Source organism: Thamnophis sirtalis, unplaced genomic scaffold (assembly GCF_051295495.1).
Source record: "Thamnophis sirtalis isolate CommonGarterSnake01/CBP01778 unplaced genomic scaffold, rThaSir2_p1.2 scaffold_1, whole genome shotgun sequence".
NCBI classification, from domain to species: domain Eukaryota; kingdom Metazoa; phylum Chordata; class Lepidosauria; order Squamata; family Natricidae; genus Thamnophis; species Thamnophis sirtalis.
The window spans coordinates 70,857,903-70,883,371 of record NW_028261381.1 but is presented as its reverse complement, the minus strand read 5'-3'; the positions used below and the strand labels follow the sequence as shown (position 1 = coordinate 70,883,371).

The window sequence follows — 25,469 nt, the reverse complement described above, 5'->3', positions numbered from 1 at the left end:
AGTTAAAAAGTCATCTTATACGCCAGAAAATACAGTGATCTGTGAATAATCTTTCAATCAAAATTGTAATAAGTGAATATATGAATTTCTTACAAAACAACATGTCAATATTTATTCCTTTCAGTTTGATGAATAGAAATATTTCAAATTGATTAATATTTTGAAAATATATCCAAGGAAAAGCAGTTCAGTTGCCATAAATACATTCCCTTGAACTCTTATAAAAATTCAATCCATAATTATTTTTAAGAAATAATTGTGATTATTTTGGATTGCAGACTTGATGGAAAGATTCTGACTGAATCTTGCAGCAGGCATGTTGCAGACATAGTCAGGAAAAACCAGAGATTGAGAGAGTTATACTTGTACATCCACTATCCAACTGATAAAACAATGGGACTATTGTGCGATGGGCTCAAACATCCACAATGCACAATAGAGACATTAGGGTAAGTGACTATTTCCTTTTAGTTTGATCTGCATAATTGTATTTTGGCTGTTAATATTTTAGAAACATATCTAGAAAGTCAATTTAATTGCCATACTTTGTCCTATTCTCTTCAGTTCCTATAAAATACATTGCATACCTGATATTCAAGAAATTGTAATTTTGAAAGGGTCTAGGACCTTCCGGCTCCCACCCTTTGCCTCGAGCCACCCACCTTAACCCATTCACAGCCAGCTTTCCTCCTCTGTTGCCCTTTCCCAGTGATTCTCCCTGGCCAATGGGCTTCCCTGGCCTCCCACCCTTCCTCTTCGGCTCAGCCCCTTTGCTGAAACACCATTTATCCCAGCTGTTTCGCTCCATTGTACAAAAACCTGCAAGCCAATTAGGTGGCAAGTTGCAATAATGGGGCTGGGAGGGGTGACCAAACGCTGCCTGCATTCAGCTCCTAGTGGGGCTGGGAGGGGGAAGGAGGCAAATGCCGCCTGTGCATTGCTCCTGGGGGGCTAGTGGGGAAGCAGTGAATCAACAGTAAACATGGCTGATGGTGGTGGTGGTGGGAGGGTTAGAATGATGTGTTGCACAATCGGAGGGCAGCTGAACTGCCTGTTCAGGGTTAAGCCAAAATCCAGACGCAGAGGAAATGGCAGTGAGAGGTCAAATTGTGAAGCCCCTGCCCACTGCTGCCTGCCCATTTCCCATGGTGGCTTCTCATTTTCGCCACCACCACTACCACCATTACCTCTGCACCTGGACTCTGGCCTGATGCTGGACAGGCAGTTTGGCTGCTCCCCCACTGTGCACCCCTCCCCATAACACAAGGAGTAGTGTGCAGGCAGCATTTGCCTGCTTTCTCCTACCAGCATCAGCATCAGCACCAGCACCAGACACACAGGGAGCATTTGCCTGCTGCCCCCAATCCCCAGGATCAATGGCAGGCAGCGTTTGTTTGCCTGCTTCTCCATCCCACTACTAGCACGAGCTGCATGCAGGTAGGGTTTGCCTCCCTTCCCCCCTTGCTCTTTCCTGTAACCTGTCAACAATTGCATCCCCCTCTGAGCCCTCTTGGTCACCTTCCCAGGGCCATCGCTGCCACCTGCCACCTGATTGGCTGGTGGCTTTTTCTCCCATGGAACGAAACACCCGGGGCAAATGGTGTCTCGGTGAATGGGCCAAGCGGAGGGGCAAGAAGTGGAGGGCCAGAGAAAATCTCTGGGGGAGGGCCAGCTGAATAGAAAAGCTAGCTGTGAATGGGCTGAGGCGGGTTGCTTGAGGTGAACTGGGTGCAGCCCAGGGTGGGAGCCTAAAGGTCCCGATCCATTCTAAATGCACTGTATGATCACATTTCCTTCAGTTCCGATAAAATACATTGCATGATGGATTCTCAAGAAATACTTGTAATTTTTCAAACTCATGTCTGCAGGCTTGGTGGAGAGATCTGGACAATATTCTGCAGCAGGCCTCTTGCAGAAGTATTCAAGGCAGAGCAGAGATTGAGAGAGTTAGAGCTCTCCTTCAAAAGCCCTGATGGGAAAACAATGAAACTATTGTGTGATGAGCTCAATAAACCAGGATGTACAATAAAGAATCTAACTTAAGAAATATATATACCAGTGATGACAAACCTTTTTTGCCTCAAGTGCCAAAAGCACCTGTGCCCATGCTATCACACGCTCTTGCGTGCCCACCCCAATAATTTAATGCCCCCCCCCCCTGCTGCAGACTGTACATTTTTGCACAAGGCTTCTCTGCCACTCCCTGCTCTGGCTGCTTCCCCTTGGCTAACACCCAGCCAGGGGAGAAGTTGCTTTGCCACAAACAGGCAGAGACAGGGGGGGGAGGGAGTGCTCGAGGGTGCTCCTGTATCAAAAAACCTTCTTTATCATTCTCCTATGTAAAGATTGGGCCCTTTTTACTCCATCTGGTGTGAGCCTGGTTGCTAAATCCCCCACCCTCCCTTATCAAAGAGGATCCTGGGCACTACATTCAATAGGGAAATGAGGAAGGGAGCTGCCGGCACGAGGGAAGGACAAGCAGCAAGGAAAGAAGAAAAGTGGCTTTTTCCCCTCATAGTGGCTGCTCTGCCCTGCCCAGGCAGGATCCTTTTTGGTAGCACGGGGTGGGGGGGGGGGGAGGAGAGACAGAGCAGCCAGCATGAGGAAAGCATCCATTAGCTATCTTTCCATTATCATGTTAAGATATATTAGTTGAAAAAAATTCAAACAGAATAAATTCTTCAGAGTGTTTGGTTTCTATTTCAAATCCAAAACCAAGTTTAGTGTTTATCTTTGAGTGGGTTTGTCATTTCTTTTCTTTCTCCTTTCTGTCCAAAATTGTTTCAAATAACTTTTGGAGTTTGTGTGTGGTGTTTCAACCCTCCATTTTTTATTCATTCATTCATTCATTCATTCATTCATTCATTCATTCATTCATTCATTCATTCATTCATTCATTCATTCATTTTTGAAAAAATCCCAATCTGACCATCAATATTATTTATGTTCTCAAGATTTCTTTGCCTTTTCCAGATTTGATTTTTGGCTGTGGGTTAGATAAATTTTCTTACCAGTCTTTCATCTCTTCCGCACCCTCCTGCTCCTTTTGCTTTGACAAGAAGTCAGGATCTTGTCAGCCATATTGCAGACTGCCTCCCCGACTCTGATTCATAAGGCAAATCTCTGACCTGCTAGGGACTTGTTGCCTCCCTCTGGGTCTGATGAGATGCTGCCCTCTTCACCGTCGACCTTTTCACGAAGCGCGAAAGGCACTCCCCTGGCCTTAAGGCGGATAGGCCTTAAAGGTTTCCGGTGTAACAGCCTAAAGCTGGATCAAATACATCGGCAAATTCCGTTAGCAAGGAGTCAAGGTCAGAGACTAGGCGCAGGGAGTTAACGCCGGCGATAGATAGACCCAGGGCTCGGAACCAGTCGAGCCCTAACAAGGAAGGTAGGGGGTTGCAGACCACAATGAGGGGCAGGGGGCCCTTAAAATGGCCATACTGTACAATAAAAGTGCCGCAGCCCACAAGGGGAATAGGATTCCCTTGATAATTGTGGAGATGACATGTGGAGGGGGACAGTTAATGCCGGCAGAGGCGTGGAAGTAAAGTCTTAAGCATGTCCCATGACATAATGGAGTGGGCTGAGCCAGTGTCCAGCTCCATGGTGCAGGGCTGGCCTTCAATGAAGATGCGGAGGTGCATCTTACCACAACCCCCCAATGTAGTAGAGGCAGAGTCCACCATCCAGTCAGAGTATAGCACCTCAGGTTCCGCGATGGCGAAACACCCTTGTCTCGCAGCTGAGGAGTTTGAGGGTGGCCGACAGTTAGAAGCAGGAATTCTAGCCAGCCTCACGTCGGCAGGACAGGAACGGCAGATGGCTGCAATGTCGACTTTTTTCCCGCACTTGCGGCAAACGGCTGCCCAGAACCTGCAGGAGGAGCGAAAATGGCGGCCTCCGCAGCTGAGGCAGCCACTGCCATCTCTGAGAGAGAAAGACTTCAGACAATCAATGGCAAGGTCGACTTCGGACCATAGCTCCTCCGGCTGAACTGACAGTTAACAGAGGAGTGAGGAAGTGTAGCCATAGCCGAAGGAGGAAATCTCCGGAGGTGAGGAGTGGATTGATTGGCCATTTCATAGGCACGCGCCTTGTCCACCACAATTTTTAAGGTTAATTCGGCTCGGGATTGAATGCGTCGATGTAGATTAATGTCTCTGAGGCTGTAAATAAATTGCTTGAGGAGCACTTTATCTAAATCCACGAATTCACAGTGGATTGCGGCAGCCCTCAGAGCGGCTATGTAATGGCTGATGGACTGTCTCTCAGCCTGTATGCACCGATGAAAAAACTGCCACCGGGCGAGGTGAGAAGGGGTCGGTTCATAGTGGATCTTCAGTTTAGTCAATAGCAGCTCCCAAGGCATCGTATGAACTGGAGTAGGGGCAGACAAGGCTCACGTGGTGGCGAACATTTTGGGGCCCCAGTAGTTCAGGAAAACCGCTCTCTTACGTTCCACTGAAAGTTCAGTCAGGTCGTGAGCCTGTAAGAAACACTTGAAGCATTCAAGGAACACATCCCACGATGCTGCCTCAGGGCAAAATGCCCCAAAAACTGAAGCAGCAGCCATGGTAGGAACTTGAATGGGGTCCGTATCACTTGTCCTCATTGCCAGTTTTAAATCTTAAGAAGTACGGACTATAGAAGTACGTTTCTTACAACTGTTTATTGCAGACTAACTTGAACAAGCAGATATAACTAGAACAGTACAGAACGAGAACCAACAGCCGCCTGGCAGCTATTTATAGTGACAGCTGTCAGGCGGGGAACCAATCAGACAACGGCAATTCTGCCGCCGGCTGGCAGTTGCACCAGAGCCAATCAGATCTTCTTCCTGCTCTGGCTTCGGCTGCCGGCCGCGTCCAGGAGGACGTAACAATGTTGTCTTCTATTTTAGTATGATTATTATAAAATGTACTTGCTCTTTCATCTATGACCATGTTAGCACTGGTGTTTTCCCTTTAAAAGTATCTAATGGAGACCTTTTCTGAACTGCTGTAAGGGATCCCAATCCAGTTCCACTCTGGAAAACAGGATGCCTCAACTTCTCTTGGGGGGGGGAGCATTTGTTGCCATGTGTTTTCTCTTGAGTTTGCTTGGCCGAGCCCCTTATTAATGTTTAACAAGAAGTAGCTATTCAAACCAACTGTAATTTCCAGCCTCCTAGATAAACTCTGCCTACCACATGGCAATTATCTGCATGTTCTTGGTTTATCCTTTGGGATCTACCCATTGGGATCTTTAAACATGTGTTAACTCTTTGTTTTGCCTCGAGCACTGTAGGCTTGCTTGGGGCATGCAGCTAATGCCACACTTAGGAATCTAATTCAGATCAAGTTTAGTATTAGGCATTCTTAATAACAAAACTTACAGTACAGTGTTAAGATACTTCTGACTTTCCATAATCTGTCCCATCACGTGGTGTAAAAAGATGATGAATTGGCTCCCATGTTGAGAGGAGGCACTCAACGCTGCTTCTATGGTTCACAATGGCATTTAAAATGACCAGCTCATTCTGCACGCAGGCAGAACGCCCCAGTGGCCAATGAGAAACACAAATATGGCCACATGTCATGAAATACATTTCCCATAAGGCAATCTCTGCCTACATTTCCCAGGAGGTAGTTTCTTAAATGAGACAGCTCTTAATTCCTAAACTAGCTATATACTGCTGGGGCAGCACATTCCCCGCCTGGAATTGTAAATTCCACTATCAACTAACTTTTAATTAAAGACAAATAAAAGCATGGCATAAAACAATGCAAACTTGACTATCTAATTAACTAAGATAAACAAAGGCATAGCATCAAACAATGGGATAAACACAAAGCATGTAAAGCTTGAGGTTCAATCTTCTAGTTCGGTCTTCCTTAGCAGCAGTATCATGTCGGTGATTCGTTTGGTGTAGAGCTTCTTGGCAAAAGTCTGCTGGTCGCGACATGACTCCAGCCACTTTGCGACCTGAACTTCCACCTGGTGAACTAGTCCATCATCACTGGGTAGGACTTGATGCACAAGTCCTATTAGCCACAAGTTCCGAGATACATCCCTGTCTTTTAGCAAGGTCTCCTTCTTTGGAGTAAGGCTCTCTGATCTGCCATTTGTGGTGATCTTGCAGGGTGGATTAGTATTCTTGCTTCCAGTGCTTCCAGAATGTGTTGGCAAGCAGTTGGACTTCTGTCCATTGTTGTTTGTACACGTCCTTGGGAATGAAGTTCTCTACAGGTGGTGGTCAGTCACCTGTCTTCTAGGTCAGCAAGGTGTCTGGGGTGAGGATAGTTGGGTTTTCAGGATCAGAGGAAACTGGATTCAAAGGTCAAGAGTTGATGATAGCTGCCACCTCTGTCATGATGGTGGTGAGAATCTCATGTGTCAGTGTAGGTGAGTTTGTCAACATGGAATCCAAGATTTTGCGGGCTATGCCGATCATTCGTTCCCGCACTCTTCCCATATGGGATGCTGGGGGAGGATTGAATGTCCATACAAAGTTATGGGCCTTGAGGTATCCATCAATTGCTGGGTCTAGGTGACCACTTTCACCTATCTTCAATTCCTTGGAAGCTCCTGCTGTTCATCGCTGAACCACAGGAAGCGTAGATAGTTGCGATGATCTTCCTTGACATGGAATGAGTAGAACATTGTTGGATGTCGGCCATGATGCCTATGGCTTCCTTTCTGAAGCGGATCTGCTTCAGAAAGGAAGCCATAGCCATCATGGCCGACAGCTGAGCAGACTGTTGGTGAGGTCAGGTCCTGTGAGAAGGACTTTGTTCAGAGAGAGGGCTTAGAATTGTGCACTTAAAAACAAAACTTACAGTGTTTAGATACTTCTGACTTTCCATAATCTGTCCCATCGTGTGGTGTAAAAAGATGATGAATTGGCTCCCATGTGGAGAAGAGGTACAAGTGTTGCTTCTCTGGTTCACAATGGCATTTAAAATGACCGGCTCGTTCTGTGCACAGGGAGAACACCCCAGTGGCCAATCAGAAACACAGATATGATCACATCAGATTTGATCACATGTCATGGAACTACATTTCCCATAAGGCAATCTCTGCCTACATTTCCCAGGAGGTAGTTTCTTAAAGGAGACAGCTCTTAATTCCTACATTATCTATATATTGCTGGGATATTCTTGATTTTTCCCATTGGATATCCATTTGAGACAATGTGATTTTGATAGTTCTCTGTCCCCTGATTGCTTTGCATGTGATTAATATTAAAAAGCCATTATTATATTTTCTCATTCTTTTTCTAAAACAATAAAATTAATTAGTGTATACCTAATGAGATTGATCCATTATGGTATGGGGGGGGTAATTCTTATTCTAATTATATGTCTTGTCCTTTAGGATCAAGAGGTGACACTATAGAATTAATTTCATTTTGTCAAATTCTTATCCAACGTAATATTTAATTCCAGAATACTTCAGAGCAATAGTAACTAATCAATAAGTCCAATATGTAAAAATCAGTTCAGAACACATTTGAAATCAAACCACTTATAGCACTATAAAGTATTATGTTGACTATTATAGTGTCCAGTTTTAATGTCACTATTCTGTTTCTTTATTTCAAATATGATAATTGACATAGCGATCACTCTCATGCTACTATTTTCTTTCATCCTATTTTCACCTTCCGGATTTCTTTTTAAAAAGTCTCTCTTATATCAACTATTTCTGGAAGTCTTCTAGATAAAATTTGTCTTAACTCAAAATTGGCCTTTAGATCAGTCCACCAAAGGCTCCCCTACTCACTGCAGCACTTACAGTTCATCCATTATTGACCCCCAGTCACATCTTGGACAGGTGATGAAATCCTGAAAGTGAGCTTCTCGGCTGCTGATTGGGCAGGGAGAATCGAGCTATATAAATTAAAGAGGGGGAAGGGTGTGCTTAGATTCTGAGCTGAAATGAAAATATGAAAAAGCTGTTTGCGTAGTCATTTGAGAGGTGGGGGAGACTAATATGAAGATGAATCTGAGAAACATTGGGATACCAAGGATAAAAAGTACACAAACTCACCAATTAAATTTTAGTGATAGCAAAACGTCCCAAAGAGATTGGAAATCAAACCTTTTGATCAGACAAAACAACCTGGAATAAGTGAAAACAAATCATCCTTGAAATTATCTAGGATGTATCGGATTATAATCAAATTATAATATCATTGTTAGGGATTTTTGCTGGAAGGTTAACTTTTTTTTTTAATTATAGATTGAATGGAGCATACATTATACAGAATGGAAAATGGAATGAAACATTTATACTGGAATCTCCAGCTAGAACCCAGGTAAGAATGGAAGAGCCTGGCAAGCTCAGAACACAAAGAGGCACAGAACTGACTGCTTTCGGAATCCCTGAAGCCCTAATGTCCTGATTCGAGTGTATGGTTAGACTAGGAATTGAAAACTGCTCAAGTTAGTTTAGGAGTTAAATATTGTTCCTTTAAGAGATTGCCTTTCGGGTAATGTAGTATTGCCTTCTGGGAAATGTAGTCTTTATGTCATGTGGTCACATCTGCCTTGCTGATTGGCCACTGGATTATAGCTCTGATAGACAGCTTTGTTAAAAAAAATGTATTGAACACAAATTAAAACATTGGACACAGTGTAACCGTCCTCTACAACGTCATAGCCATACATATAAACTTATGCATTATAACCACCATGCTTATTAACATTTGGTCCATTTCCAAATATAAAAATATTGTAATTTCAACCATGTTGCGTTGTTTTTATCTTATACATTTTCATTGTTATAGTTTCATACATAATTCTAATCTCCATTCTGTAAATCTTAGTTGTTGCTTATTTTGGTCCTTTCCTTTTTTGTTCCAACCATTGATAAAATTTGTCCCAGATCTTATAACATTCTGATTCGTCTTTATCCTTCAACTCTCACTTCAATTTATCCATTTCAGCACAAGTCAGAATTTTCCTAATTACTTCCTCTTCTTTTGGAATTTCCCTGTTTTTCCAGATTTGGGCAAAGACCATTCTTGCTGCCGTAATAATATGTATTGTTAGGTAAATTAGCCTCTTGTTATATTTATTGTTTATGATTCCCAAAAGAAATAGTTCTGGTGTAAATTCTTTTGTTTTTTGGCACGACCAAGACATTTGGTAGTATGTGTCTGATTTGTGATCACATTTCCCACAATTTGGTGCTAAATTTCTAAACATTTTGGCTAGTCTCATGGGTGGGAGATATCACCTATAAAACATTTTATATAAGTTTTCTTTATACAGTATTGACAATGTTATTTTCCTATTCCTTTCTCATAGTTCTTGCCATTTATCCAGGTGTATATTATAGCCAAAGTTTATCACCCATGCTACCATTGTCTCCTTAACCTGTTTTTCTTCCATCTTATATTCTAGTAAAAATTTGTAAATCTTCTTTATCAATTCATCATTTGTCCGCAAAAGGATCTTATCTATTGCCATTATCTCCCTGCTAATGCCCCATTCTTTCATATCTTTCAAGTAACGTGATTGGATTTGAAGATAGGACCACCATTCCAATTCTATCCCTTGCTCTTTTAGCTCTTGCCTCAATCTTAATCTCCCTTCTTTGTCTATTATAGCTTTATAGGTGACCTGTTTTCTCTGGTTGATAAAATTTGGGTGCACTACTGCTTCTAATGTCAATAGCCCAATTGGAATCTTGCTGTAAATATTCCTCTTGAATTTATTCCATGTTTCTAATAACGCCTGTCTTATAAAGTGTCTCTGAAAATATGGATGTGCTACATGCTTCCCATACCACAGGAAGGCGTGCCATCCTAAATGTAAATCGTCGCTATCTAGTGTTAGCAGTTTATTATTTTTTAAATTTATCCATTCTTTTACCCAGGTAAATGTTGTTGCTGGTAGTATAATTCCCACTCTGGTACACCAAATTCTCCTCTTTTTATTACATCTTGTAGAAGTTTAAATTTAATCCTTGGTTTCCTCCCTTGCCAAATGTATTCTGATGTCATTTAATCAATATTCCAAAGTACTTTTTATCTAATTTTATAGGAATATTTTGGAACAAAAATAATCATATTGGTAGAATATTCATTTTGATCACTGCTATTTTTTCCATGAAGGAGAGTCTCAAATTTTTCTACCTCTCCAAATCCTCCTTTATATAATTTGTTAACTTAACATAGTTTTCCTCTTTGATTGATGTACATCTTGCCGTTATATAGATTCCTAAGTATTTCTGGATATTTATTCTCTTGGCCAATTCATCTTTCTGCTTCTCTGTCATATTTTTAACTATCATTCTGGTTTTTTCTTTATTAATGTTCAATCCGGCTACCTTCCCATAGTCTTCTAGTACCTCCATCAGCCTCAGACCTTATTTTAGTGGTTCTTCAAGAATAAAAACTAAGTCGTCTGCAAATGCTTGCAGTTTATAGACTTCTTTCCTAATTTCCAGACCTTTAATTTGAGTTTCTTTCCGTATTACCCTTGTTAATACTTCTAGAGACAATATAAATAGCAATGGGGATAGAAGACACCCTTGCCTCATACCTTTCTGTATTTTAAACTTTTTTGTTGCCTCTCCATTCACTTTAGCATCTTGGTCAGAGTATATCACCTGAAAAATATTTAAAAATGTATTGCCAAATTTGATATAGTTCAATTGTTGTAGCATAAATTCCCAATTAACGTTGTCAAAAGCTTTCTGCGCATCTAAAAATAACAATGCCACCTGTGTTCCACTATGTATCTTGTAATATTCTAAGACATCTAATATTATTCTTATATTATTTTTCATTTGTCGTGTTGGTAGAAAACCATTTTGGTCAGTCTGTATAAACTCATTTAGGATTTTTTTAAACATTCGGCTATTATTAATGTGAATACTTTGTAGTCTGTGTTTAGCAAGGATATGGGCCCATAGTTCTTAATTAGCATCCTGTCCGAATTCTCTTTTGTATCAGCGCAATGTTTGCCTCCACCCATGATGGTGGTAACTTCACTTCTTCCAACACTGCATTATATACTTCAAGTAGGGTTTCTCGTAGACGGTCTTGCAGTTCTTTATACATTTCTATTGTTAATTCCATCAGGACCTGGTGTCTTATTGTGTTTTTGTTTTTGGATCACGTCTGTTAGGACCTTCATCCTTATTTCTTCATTTAGCATATTCTTTTTTTTCCAAATAATCTTTATTAGTTATACATTTTTTTAAAAAATAAGACATACAAATACAAATACAACTTTAAACATACAATCTCCCCTCCCCCCACCGCAGTGACAGTCATTCACAGCCCAACTTTTTTTTTTCTTCCTCATTGTTTAGTCTCTAATCAGCATCTTCTCATTACGAAGTTCAGGGATCTGTTACAATACCCATGTCCACTTTTAGTTCCCATTGTTAACAACTGTTATTTAACTTTCCCCGTTTGAGGTCCCTGCTGTTCTCCTTGTCGCCCACATATACCATAAGCTCCAGCTAAGATAATGTTCCATTTCTCCTTTGTCCCTCAGCCAACCCGTCATTCTGTCCATTTCTGCACATTCATAAATCTTTTTAATTATGGCATCTTCCGACGGTATGGTAGTAGATTTCCAAAATTGCACATAGGTTATTCTTGCAGCCACAATTATATGTAGGCTCAAATGCCATATAGATTTACTCATGTTTTCTGGTTTTATGCTTAGTAAAAAAAGTCTCGGGTTTCCATTCCATGCTTGCCCTGGTAACCTCTTTTAGCCAGTTTTGAATCCTTCTCCAGTATTTCGTGGCCTCAGTACAGGACCACCAAATATGGTAGAATGTGCCATCCAACACAGTGGAGATAACCCAGGAAACATTTTGGTTAACTTCATTTGGAGAAAGTGCCACCTATAAACCATCTTGTATATGTTTTCTTTAAATGCTGTAGATATTGTAAGTTTAATAGTCTTACTCCATAGGTCCCACCATTTGCCCATTTCAGTCTCATAGCCAAAATTTCTCTCCCATGCTATTAGAAGGCTTTTATCCATCTCTTCTTTAGCCTCTTGACAGGTCAAAAATTGATAAATCTTCGACAACATTTTCTTATCTACGCCAAACAAAATCTTATCTAACCCGCAAGGGTTTGGGTAGATCCCAAACCATACCTTATCGCTTTTAAACCCATTTCTAATCTGTAAATATTCCCACCATTCCAGATTCCTGCCCTGCTGCTCTAATTCCATCTTTGTTTTCATGTTCCCATCTTCTGTCATAATGTCTTTATATATTATGTTTCTTGTCCAATTAAATACACTGGAATGCGTTAAGGCCTCCAACGGTGCCAACCAGCAAGGAACCCTAGGATAGTACTTTTTCCTCACCTTTTCCCACACCCCCATCAAAATCTTCCGAATATAATGTCCCATGAAGTACCTATGGGGGGTATCTCTTTCTTGCCAGAGAGAGGCATGCCATCCCTGGGGGAGATCATGTCCCTCTATAGCCAATAGGCGCCTTCTACTCAATGTCACCCAATCCTTCACCCATGTCATAATTGCTGCATTATAATATGCTTCCCAGTTGGGTACTGCGAAGCCTCCCAGTTCTTTACGTTTTTGCAACGTTTGGGCTTTAATTCGTGCTTTCTTGCCTTGCCATATAAATTGAGCCACTATTGTCTCCAAGGATTTAAAAAATTTTTTTGTCCAATTTAGTCGGTGCTTTTTGAAACAAAAACAAAAATTTCAGTAGTACATGTGTCTTAATTGTCACTATCCTGCCCATCAAAGACAGTTCTTTACCACTCCAATTAGTCATATCCTTAGATACCTGTTGTAATAATTTCATATAATTATCTACTTTGATAGAGGAACATCTCTCCGTAAGCCAAATTCCCAAGTATTGTACTTTCTGGGCCATGTTAATCCCTAACAGGCTTTGTACTTCCCTTTTCTGGTTCAAAGTCATATTCTTAATTAACAGTTTTGTCTTGTCTTTATTTATATGTAACCCCACTATCATACCATACTCCTCTATTTTACGTAAAAGCTGTATCCCAGAAGCCGTAGGATCCTCCAAAATAAAAACAAGGTCGTTGGCAAAAGCCTGGACCTTAAATTCCTGAGCTTTAGCTCATAACCCTTTAATTTGTATATCACTCCTCACTATTCTAAGAAGGGGTTCTAATGTAAGGATAAACAGTAGGGGGGATAACGGGCATTCTTGTCTTGTGCCTTTACCAATCTCATAGAGATCACTCTCATGCTACTATTTTCTTTCATCCTATTTTCACCTTCCTGATATCTTTTTTTAAAGTCTCTCTTATATCAACTATTTCTGAAAGTCTTCAAGATAAAGTTTGTGTTAACACAAAATTGGCCTTTAGATCAGTCCACCAAAAACTCCTCTACTCACTGCAGCAGTTACAGTTCGTCCATTATTGACCCCCCAGTCACATCTTGGACAGGTGATGAAATCATGAAAGTGAGCTTCTCAGCTACTGATTGGGCAGGGAGATTCAAGCTTTATAAATTAAAGAAGGGGAAGGGCATTGCTTAGATTCTAAGATGAAATGAAAATATGAAAAAGCTGTTTACCTAGTTATTTGAAAGGTGGGTGAAGATGAAGATGAATTTGAGTTACAATGGAAATCAATCTTTTTGATTAGACAAAACAACCTGGAATGAGTGAAAACAAATCACCCTTGAAATTATGGCAGAAAGAATGAAAAATATATTAAACAAAATAATTCACACAGATCAAAATGGATTCTTACCACACAGACAAATTAGAAACAACACCAGAATAGTACTAAATGCATTAGAATACTATGAAATACATATGGAGAAACAAGCAGCGTTAATATTTTTAGACACACAAAAAGCTTTTGGCAATTTGAATTGGGACTTTTTTTATTAAACAAGCATGAAACATGAATTTTGGTTTAAATTTTGAGAAAATGATATCAGCAATCTATTCAAAGCAAACCGCCAGCATGATAGTAAATGGAAATCTCACAGATAGATTCAATATAACCAAAGGAGTAAGACAGAGATGCCCACTGTCACCTTTAATTTGTATCCTCTCAATAGAATTGCTATTAGAACGAATAAGACAAAAAAAGAAGAAATAAAGGGTATTAAAATAAAGAATGAGGAATACAAAACTCAGGTGTTTGCAGATGACTTGGTACTCTTCATAGAAGCCCCAATTGACTCAGGAAAGGTACGGTACTTCTGGAAGAAGTAGAAGAATTTGGCAAGGTTAAGGTGACCAGATTTTCAGATTGGAAAAGAGGGACGCCCTTGACCGGGGGGGGGGGGGGGGGGGGGGGCTTGATTAAAAAAAATTTTTTTTTGTCAAAAGGTCACCCCAGGACACTGAAACCAGCATAAATACGAATCTGTTGCCAAACAAAATTTTGATCACGTGACCATGAGGATGCTGCAACGGTCGCTAAGTGTGAAAAATGGTCGCAACGGTCGCTAAGTGTGAAAAATGGTCATCAGTCACTTTTTTCAATGCCATTGTATCTTCCTGATTATTAAAAGTGCAAATTCACTCAGTGTCAATCATGACTCCTGAGTCCATTTCAAAGTATTGTGCATAGAAATTTTAAAAATGGCTTGTTTCAATTTATTTTGGATAGAATCTTTTTTAAAATAGTTTAAGACAATTTAAAAAAAGAATCAACACAGAATAACACTATTTTAAAAAATCATATGCACAATAAATAAAATATTATTTTAAAATACATTAAAAAAATAAAAGAAAAAACCCAGCTCACTTACCAGCAGGCAGGCAGAGTCAGCAGATCTTCGTAGGGATGGATGGAAGCACACAGGGAGCCTATATATACGCAACTGCAGTAACAATGACAATGATGAAGGATTGGATTGAGTTAAAGAATAAAAGAATTCTGATCTTAGAAGGCCATGACCTGCAGGCAGGCTGGCATAATTTCTTATGGAATGAATGACAAACATAAAACGCACAAATACTTTCAAAATCATTTAATTAGAACTTTACTGCAACAATGGCTCAAAATCAAAAAAATCCACTATGTGAAAACCCCAAATTGGCTATCACCAACAGAAAGAACGACACACCCAAATTTTACAGATTGGAACAAAATTCTAAGATACAGAGATCTAATTGACAGACAGGGAAATTTAAAAACAATTGAAGAATTGGCAGATCAGAATATGAAAGGTGATTGGCTAACCTACCTCCAAATTAAAACTAAATACAATAAAGACACTAAAATATATGGTATTGAAACAGAACCACACAAATTGAATAAAATTATTCAAAGTCTGGACAGAAAGATGATAGGGAAAATATACAAATTCCTCTTGAAGTATCAAATGGAAGAGGAAATTAGAAACTGTAAAAGAACCAATGATAAAATGGGCACAGAACTTTGGCTATAACATTGAACTAGACAAATGGGAAAAATTTTGGGGAATAAATTTAAGAATGACACTATCAATCCCATACAAGGAAAACCTTGTTCTTTCAATCCTTCCAATATTTTTTTCCTTCATTCCCTTGTCTGTTTCAATATTAAGTACATTTCTTCCTTTCTTCCTATAATTTTTTCCATTTTCTTCCTTATATTCTTTTCCATTTCAACATTGTCTTCCTTTTTTCCTTCCTTCCTTCCTATACGTCTTTCCATTTTCTTCCTTATATTATCTTTTCTGTTTCAACAGTCTTTGTTTCTTCCTTCCTTCCTATACTTCTTCTTTCATTCATTATATTTTCTTTTCCATTTCAATATTAAGTGTAATTCTTTGTTCCTCCTTCCTTCTTTCAATCCTTCCAATACTTTTTCCTTCATTCTCTTTTCCTTCAATATTAAGTGCAATTCCTTCCTTCCTTCCTTCCTTCCTTCCTTCCTTCCTTCCTTCCTTCCTTCCTTCCTTCCTAAGTTATTTCCATTTTCTTCTTTATATAATATTTTCTGTTTCAACATAAAGTGCCTTCCTTCCTTCCCTCCCTCCCATCCCTTTCTTTATGTTTTCTTCATGCTTTCTTTTCTTTTTCCTCTGCTCTTTTTAAACCCCCCCTTCTTCTCCTCCTCTACATTTAGGTTGGATTAGTTTGTACAACGGTCATCAAACTTCTGAAGTAAAAATAAATAAATAAATCATATTTAAGAAGAAGAAGAAAAAGGAAGACGTTTTTAGTTAAGTCAAACGTTTTAATAAAAGTTTCATCTTTTAAGATTCGTCCAACACATCCAATTGTAACCTTAACAGAATCCCATTGATTCACGAACGGACTCCACGGAAGGAAGAGAGGTCTGGGCAGCAGCGAAAGCCCCAGAAGCGAGAGGACGTTCTCTGCTGGCGTCTGCCACTGCCACGACCTCTCTTCCTTCCGCGGCGAATCCCATTGATTCACGAACGGACTCCACGGAAGGAAGAGAGGTCTGGGCAGCAGCGGAAGCTCCAGAAGCGAGAGGACGTTCTCTGCTGGCGTCTGCCGCTGCCACGACCTCTCTTCCTTCCGCGGCGAATCCCATTGATTCACAAACGGACTCCACGGAAGGAGGAGAGGTCTGGGCAGCAGCGGAAGCCCCAGAAGCGAGAGGACGTTCTCTGCTGGTGTCTGCCGCTGCCACGACCTCTCTTCCTTCCGCGGCGAATCCCATTGATTCACGAACGGACTCCACGGAAAGAAGAGAGGTCTGGGCAGCAGCGGGAGCCCCAGAAGCGAGAGGGCGTTCTCTGCTGGCGTCTGCCGCTTCCCCAACCTCTCTTCCTTCCGCGGCGAATCCCATTGATTCACGAACGGACTCCACGGAAGGAGGAGAGGTCTGGGCAGCAGCGGGAGCTCCGGAAGCGAGAGGACGTTCTCTGCTGGCGTCTGCCGCTGCCACGACCTCTCCTCCTTCCACGGCGAATCCCATTGATTCACGAACAGACTCCACGGAAGGAGGAGAGGTCGGGGCAGCGGCAGACGCCAGCAGAGAACTTCTGCCGGGCGGCGGGAGCCCCGGAAGCGAGAGGAAGTTGTCTGCGGGCGGCTGCCAGCGCCCCCACCCTCTCCTCCTGCCGCGGCGAGCGGAAAATTCTCTGATTAGATTAGATTATCATTACTCACCAACAAGTGCAGCTGCAACCCCAAAAGACGAAAGGAAAATGGAGACTCATGCAGGCGTCCTCGGGCTAAGGAGTCCAGCCAATCAGTGAGCTGGTTGGGATGGAAAATTTTCCATCCCAGCCAGCTCACTGATTGGCTGGAGTCCTGGCCAATTAAATCAGTGAGCGGCAGGCTGGGCTGGCTTAAATTTGTAGGTAGCAGATAGAACAGAACGATGAGCTAGCCCAGCAAGCTAGCAACTGATGGGCGGGAGCTGCGAGCGCCAAAAAAAGTGTGCTTTTTTAAAAAGCGTGCGGGACGCGGGAAAATGCATTAAAAAGCGGGGGTGTCCCGCCAAAAGCGGGATGTCTGGTCACCTTAGGCAAGGTAGCAGGGCTCAAAATTAGCAAGGATAAGACAAAAATATTAATTAAAAATATTACTGCAAATTAAAAGAATAAATTGGAGAAGGAAATTGGACTATAAATTGTAAAAACAATTAAATACCTAGGGATCTTGTTGACAGCAAGGTGTTCAATGATAAAGGTGGATAATTATAAAAAATTGATGGAAAAAAACAAAACGAGGAAAGTTAAATTAACATTGGTGGGGAAAATTACCGCAATCAAAATGAACATATTCCCAAAATGGCTATACCTATTTCAAATGATTCCCATAAAACTAGATTAAAAGTTTTTCAACAAATTAAATAAAATATTCATTAACTTTGTATGGAAAAGGAAAAAATCCAGAATAAGTCTTAAATCACTACAGGATAGCCGAACTAGAGATGGTTTTGGACTTTCTGATTGGGAGTTATACTATCATGCAGCCGCCTTGCTATGGATCAAAGAATGGGTACTCCTTACCAACAAAAGGATACTTATTCTAGAAGGACATGATTTAAATACAGGGTGGCATGAATATTTATGGGAGAGAAAAAACACAAAACATTCACATTTCCAAAGTCATACAATTAGAGGAGCATTATTACAAGTCTGGAGGAAAATCAGGTTAAAGCACTATATTAAAATACCGGATGGCTATCGACTATGGAAGCAATGATATACCCAAACGCATTAGACACAACCAAGATGACAAGTTAATACCAACTGCTAGATAATCAAGGTAATCTGAAAATGAATCAAGAACTGAAAGAACAGGGAATTTTCATTGATTGGTGGCCATACTTACAATAGCAGACAAGATGCAAAAAAGACATAGAGGAATTTGGCATTGAAAAAGAACACTTACCAATAGACAAAATATAATTAGGAATGGAGATTTTTTTTTTAAAAAAATAAGTTTTATTGAATGTTTTAATCTTTAAAAACAGTAAAGAAAACACAAGAAGAAAAAAACATAGAACATACATATCAATAGACAGTAATTTTACAGCTTTCTATATAGGTTTTCCTGCTTAGCTTTTATAGTTCTCCCTTCTGCATTGTCTTTCTATTGCTTTAACCTTGTCCTACAATGTAGCAAATGTAGTATTAACACTTATAATATATTCATTATTTGTATCACCATATATTTATATTCCCTATTTTCTGATTTGACTTCTGATTTCTAGCCACTTATACATTTTATTCCATACTTTATAGAAATCCCATTCTTCTATTTCTTGTAATTCTATTGTCATTTTATCCATTTCTGCACATTCAAGTATTTTCCTGATTATAGTTTCATCTGAGGGTATATTGATTTTTTTCAGTTTTGTGTGAAAGCAATCCTGGCTGCAGTGAGTATGTGTATGATTATGTATTGAGATTGTTTATCCATTTTTTGGTCTAGTAGTCCTAATAAGAATTCTTCTGGTTTGAGTTCTATTTTTCACTCCATAATTTCTTTCAACCATTTCCGAATTTTCCACCAGTATTTCTTTGTGATGGGGCATGTCCACCATATATGATAGAATGTTCCAGGTTTGTGGCTTCATCTCCAACATTTATTTGGGTACATTTTGGCCAATCTCGCTGGAGGCAAATGCCATCTAAAAAACATTTTATAGAGATTTTTTTTAAGCTACTACCATCATAAATGTATAATTTCTTTCCCATAGTTTATCAATTTTTTCTAACTCTATATTATGCCCAAAATTTCTTCCCCAGCTAATCATTGTCTCCTTTACCATCTCTTCCTCCATTTTATATTTTAAAGAAAATTATATAATCTAGTGATCATTTTTCCTCCCGTTCCTAGTAATACTTTATCGAATTCCATTTGCTTCTCATGTATTCCATATTGTTCCTGATCTTTTTCAAATCTTGTTTTAATTTGTAAATAGGGCCACCATTCCATATTTGTTCCTTGTGTTTTCATATCTTGTACTGATTTTAGTTCTCCTTTTTCATCTAAGAGCTCTGCATATCTTACCATTTTACTGAGATCTATAGTATTTGGATATGTCATTGCCTCCATCACTGATAACCAGCTGTCCAGCCTAGTTGGAGATTGTGGCCTTCTAGCATAAGGATTCTTTTATTTTTAATTGAATCCAGTCCTTTAGCCATGTTAGGGCTGTTGCCTGATAATAAAGCTCCCAATCTGGGAGGCCAAATCCCCCTTTGTTTCTACTATCTTGTAGAAGTTTGTATTTGTATTTATATGTCTTATAATAATATTAGTCCAGTTTCATGGGGTTCCTCTATGATAAATGCTAGATCGTCTGCAAAGGCCTTCACTTTGTATTCCTGTGTTCTAATTTTCAATCCCTTTATGTCCTTGTTTTGCCTAATTTGTAACATCAATGTCTCTATTGAGAGGATGAATAACAGGGGAGATAGAGGGCATCCCTGTCTTACCCCTTTGGTTATGCTGAAATCTTCTGTTGCTTCCCTGTTAAGTATTATTTTTGCCCTCTGAGTCAAATATATTGCTCTGATCATCCCGATAAATTTCTCTCTGAAGTTCATTACTGCTAATTGATTTATAAGAAAATCCCAATTCAGCTTATCAAATGCTTTTTGTGCATCAACAAATATCAATGCTGCTTGTTTTCCTGAGTGTATCTCGTAGTATTCTAATATGTCCATTATCGTTCATATATGGTTTTTTATGTATCTGTTTGGTAGAAATCCATTTTGGTCTGGGTGTATGATTCTGTTTAATATATTGTCAGCACTCCTTCATTGAGTAATAAGGAAAGAAAACCACGAGACTCCATTGATAGAAATCAAGTGTACTTTTACTAATTATAAATGATCAGAAGCGTAGCAAAGCGAAGACTGATTATTTAGGCGCGAAAGCGAGTGATATATAAAATAACCCATTCCCCACCCCTTGGCATCCCAGTTGCAGTCCAATCATAATTCTCCCAAGTGTCAGGTGTGAGATAACTTCTTAAGGCATCACCAAGATGGAATGTCAGTGCCATGCGCATGCGCAGTCCGACAGGCAGCAGAACTCCAGAATCTTCCTCCAGCACAATTAGTAAACCCGTCCCAAATACCATGCCCCCCCTCCCCGTTTCAATGGCAGCCGAAGTAGCAACAAAGCAGAGGCTGACATCCGGCTGTCCTCCGGAAAAAGGCGGTCAGGCCTGGAAAACGACAAAACACAAACAAACAGATGAACAACAAAAAACAGAAAAAGAAAAAAGGCGGGGAAGAGAAAGTCAGGAAGGAGAGTCAATCAGGGTTTGTCAGGATAAGTAGAATAAAACTGGCGGAGCAGCTGGGGAGCACAGAGATGGGACTTGTCCACCCACTCAGCATGAGATGGAGGAAAATGCTTCCAAGCCACTAGGTACTGAATCCGATTCCGCCTCCGCCGAGAGTCCAATATTTCCTGGACCTCAAAATGCTGTTCACCATCAATCAATAGGGGGGCAGGCGGTGGGTCCACTGGTGGACGTAAAGATGAGAAACAAACAGGTTTAATGAGATTAATGTGGAAAACCGGATAAACACGGCTGAGGTGCTTGGGTAGCTGCAAGCGAACCGAAACAGGATTGATGACCTTGATTATGGGAAACAGGCCCACGTACTTAGGCCCCAACTTCTTAGACTTTTGCGTAGTTTGAAGGAACTTCGTGGATAAATAAACTTGGTCACCCACCTTGTACTGATAAGGTTGTGCATGTTTCTTATCAGCCTGTTTCTTATGCGCGCGATGCACAGCATCCAAAGTACTAAGTTCCAAAGGCCAAATATGCCTCAACCGCTCACTCCATTCGGAGACGGACGAAATCTGTGGTTGCTCAAGAGGAACCTCGGGAATAAGAACAAAGTCCTGGCCAGATACAACTCGAAAAGGAGTGAATCCAGTGCTGCTATGTACGGAATTATGATAAGCCACTTCCGCGTGCGGCAACAAATCCACCCAATCATCCTGCTGGTAATTGATGAAACAACGTAAATATTGTTCTAGAACCGAATTAGTCCTCTCGCAAGCCCCATTAGTCTGAGGGTGGTGGGCAAAGCTTAGACCCTGGGCGGAGCCAATGCGCTTAAGAAATTCCTTCCAAAAAACAGAAGTGAATTGCACACCTCTATCAGAAATGATACGATCAGGCACGCCATGCAAATGGTAAACGTGAGAAATGAAGAGTTTAGCAAGTGCTTTTGCAGAAGGAATCTTATGGCATGGAATAAAATGAACTTGCTTGGAAAATAAGTCAGTAACCACCCATATGACAGTGTGCCCCTGGCTCTCAGGAAGTTCGACAATAAAGTCCATAGAAATCTCCTTCCAGGGGGCGACAGGGCGGGCTACAGTCTGGAATAAACCCTGCGGTTTCCCCGGCGGGCGTTTAGCGGCTGCACAGACCGGACAGCTGGCAACATAAAGTTCAATGTCCTTCTTCAAAGAGGGCCACCAAAACTGCCGTTTCACCAGATGCAGTGTCTTCACAAATCCAAAGTGCCCCGCTAACTTGGAATCATGAGCCCGTTGGAGGACAACAAGACGAAGAGAGGCAGGGACGTAAAGTTTCACTCCAATCCATGGCAAATCGTCTCTCATTGTGCATTCACCTTGATGCTGCTAGAACCAGTCATCCTGGGGAAGGGCCTTTTTGAGATCAGAGAGAAAATCTTGAGATACTTCCACCTTTGAGTGTGACTGCTGCCTAGTAACAACAGGAGCAGCAAGGCTGGACATGGGAACCACGGGCTGGATAACACTGAGCTTAGAGCAGTTGTATTGAGGAAGTCTGGACAAAGCATCAGCCATAAAACTTTTCCCTCCTGGGATGTACTTGAGTGTGAAATTGAACCGATTGAAATGCTGAGCCCAGCGCATTGGCTTAGGGGAGAGGTGCCTTGGAGTCCTCAAAGCTTCCAAGTTCTTATGGTCAGTCCACACCTCAAACAGGTGCTTAGCGCCCTCCAGAAAGTGGTGCCACGTGGCCAAAGCCCAACGTACAGCAAATGCTTCCTTCTCCCAGATTGCCCAACGTCTTTCCATGTCTGTGAGTTTACGGGAGGTGTATGCACATGGTTGTAAATTACCTTGGTCGTTAGTGTGAAACAAGACGGCCCCTACTGCCACGTTGCTGGCATCAGCTTGAACGACGAAAGGCTTGTCCATCTCCAGATGCTTCAGAACCGGCTCCGCGGCAAAGAGTCGTTTCAACTTCTCAAAAGCAGCTTGACACTCCATGGTCCAATTCAACGGCTTGCTAGGCTTAGGTTTAGGCCAACCTTTGGACTTCAACAAATTACTGATGGGAAGTGCAATTTTGGCAAAAGAAGGGATGAACTGACGATAGAAATTGGCAAAACCCAAAAATTTCTGTAATTGCCTACGTGTACGGGGCACCTCCCACTCAGTGACTGCCTTGACCTTAGCGAGGTCCATCTCAATACCAGTGGGGGAGATACGATACCCAAGGTAGTCTATTTTCTCCTGGTGAAATTCACATTTGGATAACTTGGCATAAAGTTCAGCGGCTCGGAGCTTCTTCAGGACAGTGCGGACCAACTTGACGTGTTTGTCATATGTTTGAGTGTAAATAAGGATATCATCTCAATATACGATAATGCCCTTGTAAAAGTGGTCATGTAAAATTTCATTAATTAATTGCATGAAAACTGCAGGCGCCCCCTGCAGGCCAAAGGGCATCACCCGGAACTGGAAACAACCCAGGGGGCAGTTGAAAGCCGTCTTCCACTCATCCCCCTCCTTTATGCGGACCCTATAGTATGCTTCTCTGAGGTCCGATTTAGTGAAAATACGGCCCTTACCCAGTTGGGCCAGCATGTCCTTCATCAGTGGTAATGGGTATAGGTTCTGAGCTGAGATGCAGTTCAAGTTTTTGAAATTTTTTTTAGACATTTTAGACATTTTATTAAGATTTATAGGCCGCCCTTTTCCCTGAAGGGACTCAGGGCGGCTTACAATCACAGGGAAGGGGGTGCAATATCAAAAGACAAACAATGTGCGAACAGAAGAAAATAATAAAACACAACTTTCATTCAACAGTCAACAGTCAACACTCGGGCGGGTACATTGGGAACCTATCCCCAGGCCTGATGGGAGAGCCAGGTCTTGAGGGCTGCGCGGAAGGTCTGGATGGTGGTGAGGGTACGGATCTCGACGGGGAGGTCGTTCCACAGGGTCGGAGCTGCAACAGAAAAGGCTCTCCTCCGTGTAGTCGCCAGTCGACATTGACTGGCGGATGGGATTCGGAGGAGGCCCAGTCTGTGCGATCTAATCGGTCGGAGGGAGGTAATTGGCAGAAGGCGGTCTCTCAAGTATTAACACATAATCTGAGGGAGCCATCCTTCTTTTCTCTGAACAACAAAGGCGCTGCCACCTTGGGCCGTGCTGGCTCAATGAAACCCCTTTTCAAGTTTTTATCAATGAATTTCCTCATTTCCTCCATTTCCCTAGGGGACATTGAATATATTTGGGGCTTTGGAAGCTTTACTCCAGGTAAAATATCGATGGAGCAATCAGTAGGTCTGTGGGGTGGAAGTTTATCTGAAGATTTTTCACTAAAAAAAACCCTTCAGGTCCCAATACTCTTTTGGAATCTTTTCTTCCCCCTCAATTTTCTCCTGGCCCCTGGCGGCCAATGCGGGGCTGGAGCCAGCAGGCTCTGGGGCATTGGCCTCCCCTTCTGGGGCTGTGCTGGTCCGAATACGCAGCCACTCCTCCCTCCAATTAATGTGAGGGTTCCATTTACGAAGCCAGGGGAGTCCCAAGATAAGGGGTCTGTCCATTCCAGGAGCCACAATAAAAGAGATTAATTCTACATGGGTGCCCATTTTCATCTCTAGAGGTTCAGTGTAGAAATGGGCTGGGCCACCCCCTGCAATGGATCCATCGATTTGGCAAAAAACAATAGGGGTTTTCAAAGTCCTCAATTTCAAGACCAGTTTTTCAACCATTGCAGGATTAATCATACATCTAGAACAGCCCGAATCAAGGAGGGCGGGAAGCTGTTCTGTCTCCCCATCGGGTGGCACCCTTAACTCTATTGGGATCAACATGGGGCCTTTATTCGAACTCACCCAGCGAGGCGAGGCGTCGTCATCAGAGTCATCAGAGGAGCTGGTGGTCACGTCCGCTTCTTCTTCCGCCTCCTGCCGGAAATGCTGGGGGGTGTTTTCAGCAGCAAAAGCAGCCTCTTTCTTCCTCCCTGAGGCTTTGCTAGTCTTCCCTTCCCTCTTGGCAGGGGGCGGGGTGGTTGCAGGAAGTTTAACATGGCAATCCATGGCACGATGGCCCCCTTTTCCACAACGGAAGCACGTGAAAGGCTTAGCCTTGCTGGCGGAGCTTCCCTTCCCTTCACCCCTGACGCGGAATGGGGCCCTTTGAGCTGGGGGGGGGTGATCTCTCTGCTTTCTCCTCTTTCAAATGTTGAAGTCTAATCAAGTCGAGCTCAACGTCTGCAGCATTTTCATACCAAGCTGCAACTCGCTTGGGAAGGTGTCTGTTAACGCATTGTTGGTAAATGTCCTCATTTAATCCCAATGCAAACTGATCGAGGAGCACCTCTTCAGACCAACCTCTCATATATGATGAAAGCTGTTGAAACTCCTGAATATATTCAGCCACCAGTCTATCTCCCTGTTTGAGGGCCATAAATTTCACCTTCCCTCTTTTTTCAACCAGTGGATCATCAAATCTCCTCTTTAGTGCAGTAATAAAGACATCAAAATTCCTCAGGAGGGGGGAGTTACATTGGTGTAAGCTGACCATCCAATCGGCCACTTTTCCTTCCAAAGAAAGTAAAACCATTCACACCTTCATCTCATCTGTTTCTAAATTGGGCCCATAAATTTCCATATAATTCCAAATCTGTATAACAAAGAGACCCAGGTCCCTGGGATTTCCGTTATATTTTACTGGCAAGGGAGGGACTTTTGCCATTCTGCATCTTCTGGCGGGGGCTACTCTGGCAGCAGCTCTGGCTGGGGGGGAGGCTGTTTCTGGGTTTGTTTGCTCCCATCCCCCCTCGGCCTCTTCACCCTCCC

The 25,469-nt window shown here is 41.7% G+C and overlaps 1 long non-coding RNA gene across 1 annotated transcript in view; it reads left to right on the top strand.

Moving 5' to 3' along the window:
* Positions 1-25,469, top strand: part of LOC148049548 (uncharacterized) — a 38,339-nt gene that overhangs the window by 7,981 nt on the left and 4,889 nt on the right. Inside the window, exon 2 of the long non-coding RNA XR_015696678.1 lies at positions 8,227-8,302. This is a non-coding gene — a long non-coding RNA (uncharacterized LOC148049548). The remainder of the gene's footprint in view (positions 1-8,226; positions 8,303-25,469) is intronic.